Below are 7,854 nucleotides of genomic sequence, written 5' to 3'. Positions count from 1 at the left end.
CAAAATCTTACGTGTCAATTTACATTACGCACTTTATTTCCCGTTTACTTATTGATATACAAATCATCATACAATCGACCAACGAATATAGACTACATTGACCCTAAATCGACTTAGGTAAAAAAGACCTAAACAGAAATCTAATGAGACCTTCTTCTTTAAATGTTTATTCGATTAACATAAGTTTTGCTAGTACTACTTCGTCAATATTAGAAACCGGTGGTGGTTTTCATCATTGTACTTGATACATAGGATGATTAGAATATGACGACTAGCAATAATGATGTTGAGAGATAGAGTCATTGTGTAATCAAACTAGTTTTGGGTTTACAAATTGTACTTAATTATGACTATTAAGTGCATGAACTCTAAATAAGAATATAAATTTGTTAAGATACAAACGAGGTTTCACTTTTGTGACCCTATACACCATGATTTGATGTATGGCTAGCCCATTATCAAAGTGATTATATTCTAAACCAAACTAGAATGATATATCATGGAGATGATGCAAGACTCAAATTGGTAACCTAAGATTAAACCTTAGATTCTGGAATGATAAACGCAAAGAGTTATCGAGTACTCTTGAAACCATTAGATCTTATGGTATATGGGTATCTTGTATTCAAAGCAAGATGTCTCGTGCCTTTTGGTTGAAAAGGAGATCGAGGTTGTAAATCATTGAACCAAAATAGGTTGATCATTTTCTTTTACCAACGATTTAAGTTGACGCTAATGTGTTCACTTAATAAGGTAAATAGAAAAATCTTTGAAGAAGTTCAAAGAGTTAAAGGAATCACGATTTAGTCGTGATGGGATTATCAAGTGAAGACTTTGATGCAAGCCAAATGAAATGTGATATAGTATCACAAATTAATCTCTCTTAGCACACATTATGGGATAATGTGTGGTTGGATAAAGAAATCAAATGCTATTCGATATGGTTTGGACTTCGATCAAGTTACTTTGAGTTACTTGATCCTTTTGGGGATTTTATCATTTTGACTAAATTATTTTTCCACTTAATCCAAAACGAATCATATGAGATATGAATTGGTAAGGTACCATGGTTGTAAGTTTTCAAAAGAAACAAATGCTCATTTTTCCTTATTATAATCACGAGTACAACAGGTTTGTGGCTCGTGAAGCTGTCTTTCTAAAATACAAGTTTATTTCTAGAAGACAGAGTGGGAGAAATTATTCAAAGAGCCACAAAGAATGTTATGTCGCAAGAAACTGGTCTTTCTTGACTACATGAGACGTTTTGTGTAAGATGTTATTTCTTCAAAACCTAGGAGGTTAAATTCATCACTTGTTGAAGATGATGAATTTATGTTACTTTTAAGAAAGTAAAGAGCTTACAACTTACAAACAAATTGTTTGATTCTAGTTACTTCTGGAAAGTAATGAATATATGACTTACATGAGAGTGTTTAAGTCACAACTCAATACAAGGCTTAGAGCCATGAAAATCCGAAATAAAAGGCTTGATTAGTGACAAAGGGTTTTGCACTAATAAAGAGAGATTTCAAAGCTTGATTGGTTGCAAAGGATTTTGCACTCGTTGAAATGCTTAAATCTATTTGGATCTTCTTAGGAATTGTGTTTCATTATGATGATATACATATAGCAAGTGAATCTAAAACCCACTTCTTCAATTAGAAGGAATGTATTTAATACATGTCTTGAGTTTTGTAGATTCTTGCAATCCTAATATAATGTGAAACTTAAGAGAGGGTCTTAAGTAGGACATCAATGAGTTGGAATCAATGTTTTGATCATGTTATAAAACTTTTCTCGATAAGTCTAGAAGTTGTGTTTATACATGGAGTTTAGTGGGAGTTACCGAAATTTTAATTAGTCTTATGTGTGGATGACATATTGATCATTAGGAATGATTTAAGACTTGGAGAAATATAATATATCTTTAATATCCAGATTTATGGAGATAAATCCACATGATATTAGCGTCAAATAAGAAGTCTTATGTTGATAAGATTCATGACTACTTGAATCAAGTTGAACATATTTGATTGATTCCATTTGCTTCCGCTGCCGAATCAATTAAATAGGAAATTATGTATAACACTTCACATACTTTGAGTATGATGAATTGTTTCAAAATCGAATTTAAGTAATAGTTACCAAGTAGCCATATTGATTACCCTTAAGTGCTTGCAGAAGCATTAAGGATGTAATACAAAGTGTTTTTGATGCAATTTTGTGTAAGGGTGTTACACAAGTGACAATTGACAATTGACAATTGAGATTGCGCATGGTTTCCGACAAAACCATAATCAAAACACATTAGGATGGTTAAGATACAGTTGTGGCTATGTTATTTAAGAAATAGATTTTCTAGAATCGTTCTAGGCAATTAAGAATAATGAGAAATATTTACAACGGAAATTGAGTACACTTGCAATCATGGGATGTGCAAGAAGGATGAGTCCCGCACACTGTGAAAATAGTGGGAGCTATTCTAAGGCTACAGGGCCTATGTCTTGATTGGATCTCGACACGTACTCAGAATGTTTTGTAAATGCAAATTTATACATTACAAAGGAAAACGCGTATGTAGTAAGGTTGAATAAGGTACAAGAAGTTGATAAAACCTACTAACCAAAGCCTTCTCATAGGCTTAACATGATGAGTCATGCCATTTTAATTGGATGGAGATGAACAACTACATACAAGATCTAAATTGGATATGAAGTAGTAATCAAGTATTGACTACTCATATGATAATCACATTTGTCGTTCGAGTTTTTAAAATCTGAAAACTCATTTTATACTTTGTTACATCCAAACGGGTTGTAGAGACAATATTGAACCCCGTTAAAGTGAACCCGGATTAACATGGTATTCGCCCATAGTCACTTGTATGAGGTGACGTCTCGAAGTGACTAGAGTGTGATGCGATTTATGGCAAGTTCAAATGCCATAGAGTCATATGAGATGACTAGTCGATCAAATAGGCAGACTGTTAGGAACACTTTGTCAGGCCTTATGACCGCTTATAGAGTTCTGGCAAATTTATATAGCCTGGTCGTGGCGAGAGCTACTATAGTATTCTAATGAGTCGATTCTTTTGACTAAAGACTGTTCACCTAAGGTGGCACAGTTTCAGATTAACTTTGATTTGTGTTACTACGACCTTCGTAAATGGGGTCAAATGGGCATATTTTGGGTTATGATGGTTGTGGCTAGTCGAAGGGAATGGGTGCGATAGGAATTGTCCACCCCTTGTCAGGGTTATAACAATATCTCAGGGCCACTCGAGGAGTAATGAACTTGAAATGCGTGGCCACGCTCGGAGGGTATCTAAGGTAGATAACTCCGGTCAATCAGTTATTCTCCAGATCGAGGAAACCACTCTCGATATGATCACTTGCAAGTACGACCCGAAAGACACCTTGCATTGAGTGGGAGATAGTAATAGGACAAGAGAATTGGTGACGCACACTTATCGAGGACAAGTGGGAGATTGTTGGAATAAGAGTCCTCCGACAATAATGCGAACACAACTGTTGATCATGATGATCACATGTTTAAATCTCATTTTAAGAATACATGTGGGATGTAATATTTTACAGTCAACTGGTCCATACATATCGGTAATGATTGGCTGACTAGAGTTTGACATTACTGTCGTGCGACGGTGGTGATCAGTTGATCCCCTTAGGTCATACCTATAGGGAAATACTCTTAATTGATTATTTAATTAATCGTATGCCGATACGAGTTAATTTAATTGCTTAGAATTGACGGATGATTTTGTGAGTAAAGTTAACGTGTCTTTTTGTAATTCGATTAAATTAGATACGGTCTAAGTAATTGAATTGTTTTATTACTTAGATAATTATTGTTTACGAAACAATTTGGAATTGAAATTGAATGAATAATTTATTATAAATACAATGTTGTGATTTATAATTGATAAACCATTTTGGTACAAGTAATTACGAATTACTAGTCGATTTTGTATATGACATATTTTATGAGTATGTTGATTTTTAATATGTTAAAAATACATTACAATTTCATATGTCAAGTAACATGTCACATATGTTACAATTGACAAATGACAAAATATAAAATGGACTTCCCATTTTATAAGTGCCGAAAAAATGGAGGGAATAAGGTTAATATTGTGTTTTGTTTATGTTAAGTGGAAAACATGATGAGTAACCTAAAAGACTAGCTTTTCATGCCTAATTGCTTTTGTGAAGAGCATCTTGGCCATGCATTGGGTCCTTTTCCTTCCCCACTCGGTTTCCACCTAGAATAGACAAGGGTTTTTCCTCATCTATTATTCATTCATTTTTCATTTTTTCACATAGAATTTTTCTAGTGTAAGAAATATACTACTCTCTACAATTTGTGAAAATTCTAGAGAAACAAACTCACTAATCTCTTCTCTCTCAACCGGAAAACAAGAGAGAACAAAAATATTTTGTGTTAAAAATTTTAAGTAAGACTAATCATAATACTAGATTATATTATTTTAGTCTTTAAGAGGTTTCCTTGGGTATATGCTTTTGGGAGAGATTCTACTCTTGAATCTTTGTTCATCCATTTTATTGGAAAGCTCAAGAACTAACAAGAAGGAGATCTTGTTGGTGCCAATAAAACTGAAATTATCATAGTAAGGGTTGATGATTTCTTCTCTTTTAATTTAAGTTTGCATGCATAATATTTGTAATTAATTTTATGACTAAATTAAATTGTAACATATATGAATATGTTAAAGTAATGAGATATAGATTTCTAACAGTTTTTCCAGGGCATCAGCAAATTGATTTTCCTCTCGTGGCAGATGGAAGTAGTCGACTTGGTCGAACAATTCGGCCTCTTGATTGATCTTTGCTCGGTAGGGAGCTAAGTTGTCAGATGGGATTTTCCATGATCCGGACACCTGATTGATGATGAGCGAGGAATCGCGGTGGTCCCTCAGCCTCTTGATGCCAAGTGTGATGGCTGCTTGTAGGCCGATGAGGCATGCTTCATATTCAGCGGCATTATTGGTGACGGCAAAGTCTAGCTTAATTAACCGAGATCGGAACATGTTCTCCCTCCGGTGATATTAGAAGGATCCCTACCCCGAAGCCTCTTAGATTAGATGCACCATCGAAGTATAGGTCCCATGCATCGGAGTCGGCACAAAGGATGTCTTCGTCAGGAAGTGACCATGTGTCGGTCGTTGGGTCCTCGTTGACGGGATTTTCTGCTAGGAAATCGCCAACTGCTCTTCCCTTGATAACCTTGAGGGGTACAAACTTGAGATCAAACTCGGACAGCATGAGTGTCCACCTAGACAGCCTTCCGTTTAGTACGGGTTTTTCGAAGATATATTTGACCGGGTCCATCTTGGAGTAGATGTGGACCGTATAGCTGAGCATGTAATGCCGCAGCTTCTTTGTTGACCATACTAGGGCAAGGCATGTCTTTTCCAGTTGGGTATACCTCGTCTCGTACTCAATGAACGTTTTGCTGATGTAGTAGATGGCTCGTTCTTCGCCGCCGACTGTTTGTGCTAGCATTGCTCCAATGGCTGTGTTGGTAACAGTCAGGTATAGGGATAAAGGAATCCCCGGTTGAGGTGGCATGAGGACAGGAGGTTTGGATATGATTTCCTTTATCTTGTCGAAGGCCTTCTGATAGTGTCGTCCCAATCGGTGTGATTGGAGGCACGAAGCTTTTTGAATATTGGTTCAGAAATCATAGTGAGCTTGGCAATGAAGCGGCTGATGTATTGAACCTGACCGAGAAATCCCCGAATCTCCTTCTCATTCTTAGGCCGAGGCATTTGTTGAAGGGCTTTGATTTTGGTTGGATCAATCTCAATGCCTCTTTTGCTGACGATATGTCCCAAGAGTTTTCCGGAGGTGACCCCGAATGCACACTTTTGAGGATTTAGTCTCATGTTATATTTCCGCAGACGAGCGAAGAATTTCCGAAGGGCATTGATATGGCCGTCCCGTTCGTTTGATTTGACAATCATGTCATCGACATATACCTCTACCTCCTTGTGCATCATATCATGTAGGAGAGTGGTAGCGGTTCTTTGATAGGTTGCCCCGGCGTTGATGAGGCCAAAAGGCATGACCGTGTAGCAATATGTACCCCACTGTGTAGTGAATGCTGTCTTGTGCATGTCTTCCTCAGCCATTTTAATCTGGTTGTACCCAGCATACCCGTCCATGAATGATTGGAGAGCATGCTCGGTAGTGCTGTCCACCAGAATGTCAACATGTGGCAAAGGGAAGTCGTCCTTTGGCCTCGCCTTGTTCAGATCCCTGAAGTCGACGCAACCCCGAATTCTTCCGTCATTCTTTGGTACGGGCACAATGTTGGCCACCCAATAAGAGTATTCAGACACTTTGATGAAACCAGCCATGAACTGTTTATCCATTTCTTCCTTGATTTTTAAGGCCCATTCAGGACGCATCCGGCGTAACTTCTGCTTCACAGGTTTAGCTCCGGGTTTAATGTGTATCCGGTGCTCTGCGATTTCTCTGTCAATCCCAGGTATATCTCTGTAGGACCAGGCGAACACATCCTTGTATTCGTGGAGGAGGTCAATGAACTGTTGTCTTTTCGAGGGGTCCAGGGTTGTCCCTATCCTAAGTTCTTGAGGTGTGTTGTCAGTTCCTACGTTAATAGGTTCGGTCTCCTCAATGATGGGGGTTCTGGTTTCCCGTTTGTCAAGTTCTTTGGCTAAGTGAGGTGGGTAGTCACTCAAGTCAGATTCCTCGTAGTCATTCAGAATTGCATTTCAGTTAAAATGAGACGAGTCATAAGCAAACTTATCGTTCATTAAGTTGACACGAGCGAAAAGCTCGAAAAGGATAGACATTTCGTGGCCAGTCAGAGGCGACACAACAGAGGAGGTAGCCCCTGGAACAGGCTCCAGGTTGTCACCTTTCATGGGAGTGGGGGTGACCCTAGTAGACTCAGCCTCTGAATCAGCCACGACTTTGTGATAAAACAGTGGGAAGGGGACCTTGACTGGGACATCAGGAGTGTTAGGAGCTATGACAGACTCTGACTCCGACTCAGACTCAGACTCAGATCCTTCTTCACTTACCTCCTTGAACATAGGGCCTTCTCCAGTTGTTATCTTGAGAATGCGGCCTTGGCGATCAGTCCACTTGACGGTCTTCCTCCAGCCTTGGGTAACTTTCTCCGGGTCAGTATCGGAGATCAAGGAGTTTGGGTCAAATTGATTGTCCTTCAGGGCGATGTTGATGATGTCCTCATAGTCGAGGTGCTTGATGTTATCTTCCCCAAAGAGAAGTGTGACAACTTGTCCGTCAAGGCATGGTGACAGCTTGGACTCAGCTGATGCAGCTTCGATGTTGTCGGGGATAAAGTAGCAGTCCTGGAAGACTTCCACTCCCGGGTACCTAACCCTAGCCACAGAGTCATAGATCGGCTCCGGAAAGCCATGGTAGAGCTCGGACTCTCCCTCGGGGACAAAGTATCCGTTGAGAGTCAGATGATAGGGACGGAGGATGACCCCGTGCTTCTTGCGTTTTCGAACTAGGAGGTTTATCTCCTGGATATCTTCGTCGGTAGGTTCGTATCCCAGCCTTAAGGGAATGTTGGGGACCTTAGCCTGTTTCAAGGGAGGCAACGGGTCTTTCAGTGGATTGAGCGGCAAACCCGGGAAGTAACCCTGACGCATCATCATACGGTTGACCATGAGGTTGGTAAATGGGTCACACTCAGAGGGTGTTGACTCCTCAGTTATGGCATTCACGGCTTGGAAACCCCACATTTCATTATCATCCTCCTCAATGGCTTGGGAGGCTATTCCCCTTCTCATGACGGCTTTGATCGGGGAAGCAG

This window comes from Silene latifolia, chromosome 10 (assembly GCF_048544455.1).
Source record: "Silene latifolia isolate original U9 population chromosome 10, ASM4854445v1, whole genome shotgun sequence".
In the NCBI taxonomy this organism is placed as follows: Eukaryota; Viridiplantae; Streptophyta; class Magnoliopsida; order Caryophyllales; family Caryophyllaceae; genus Silene; species Silene latifolia.
This window is presented reverse-complemented; position numbering follows the sequence as displayed.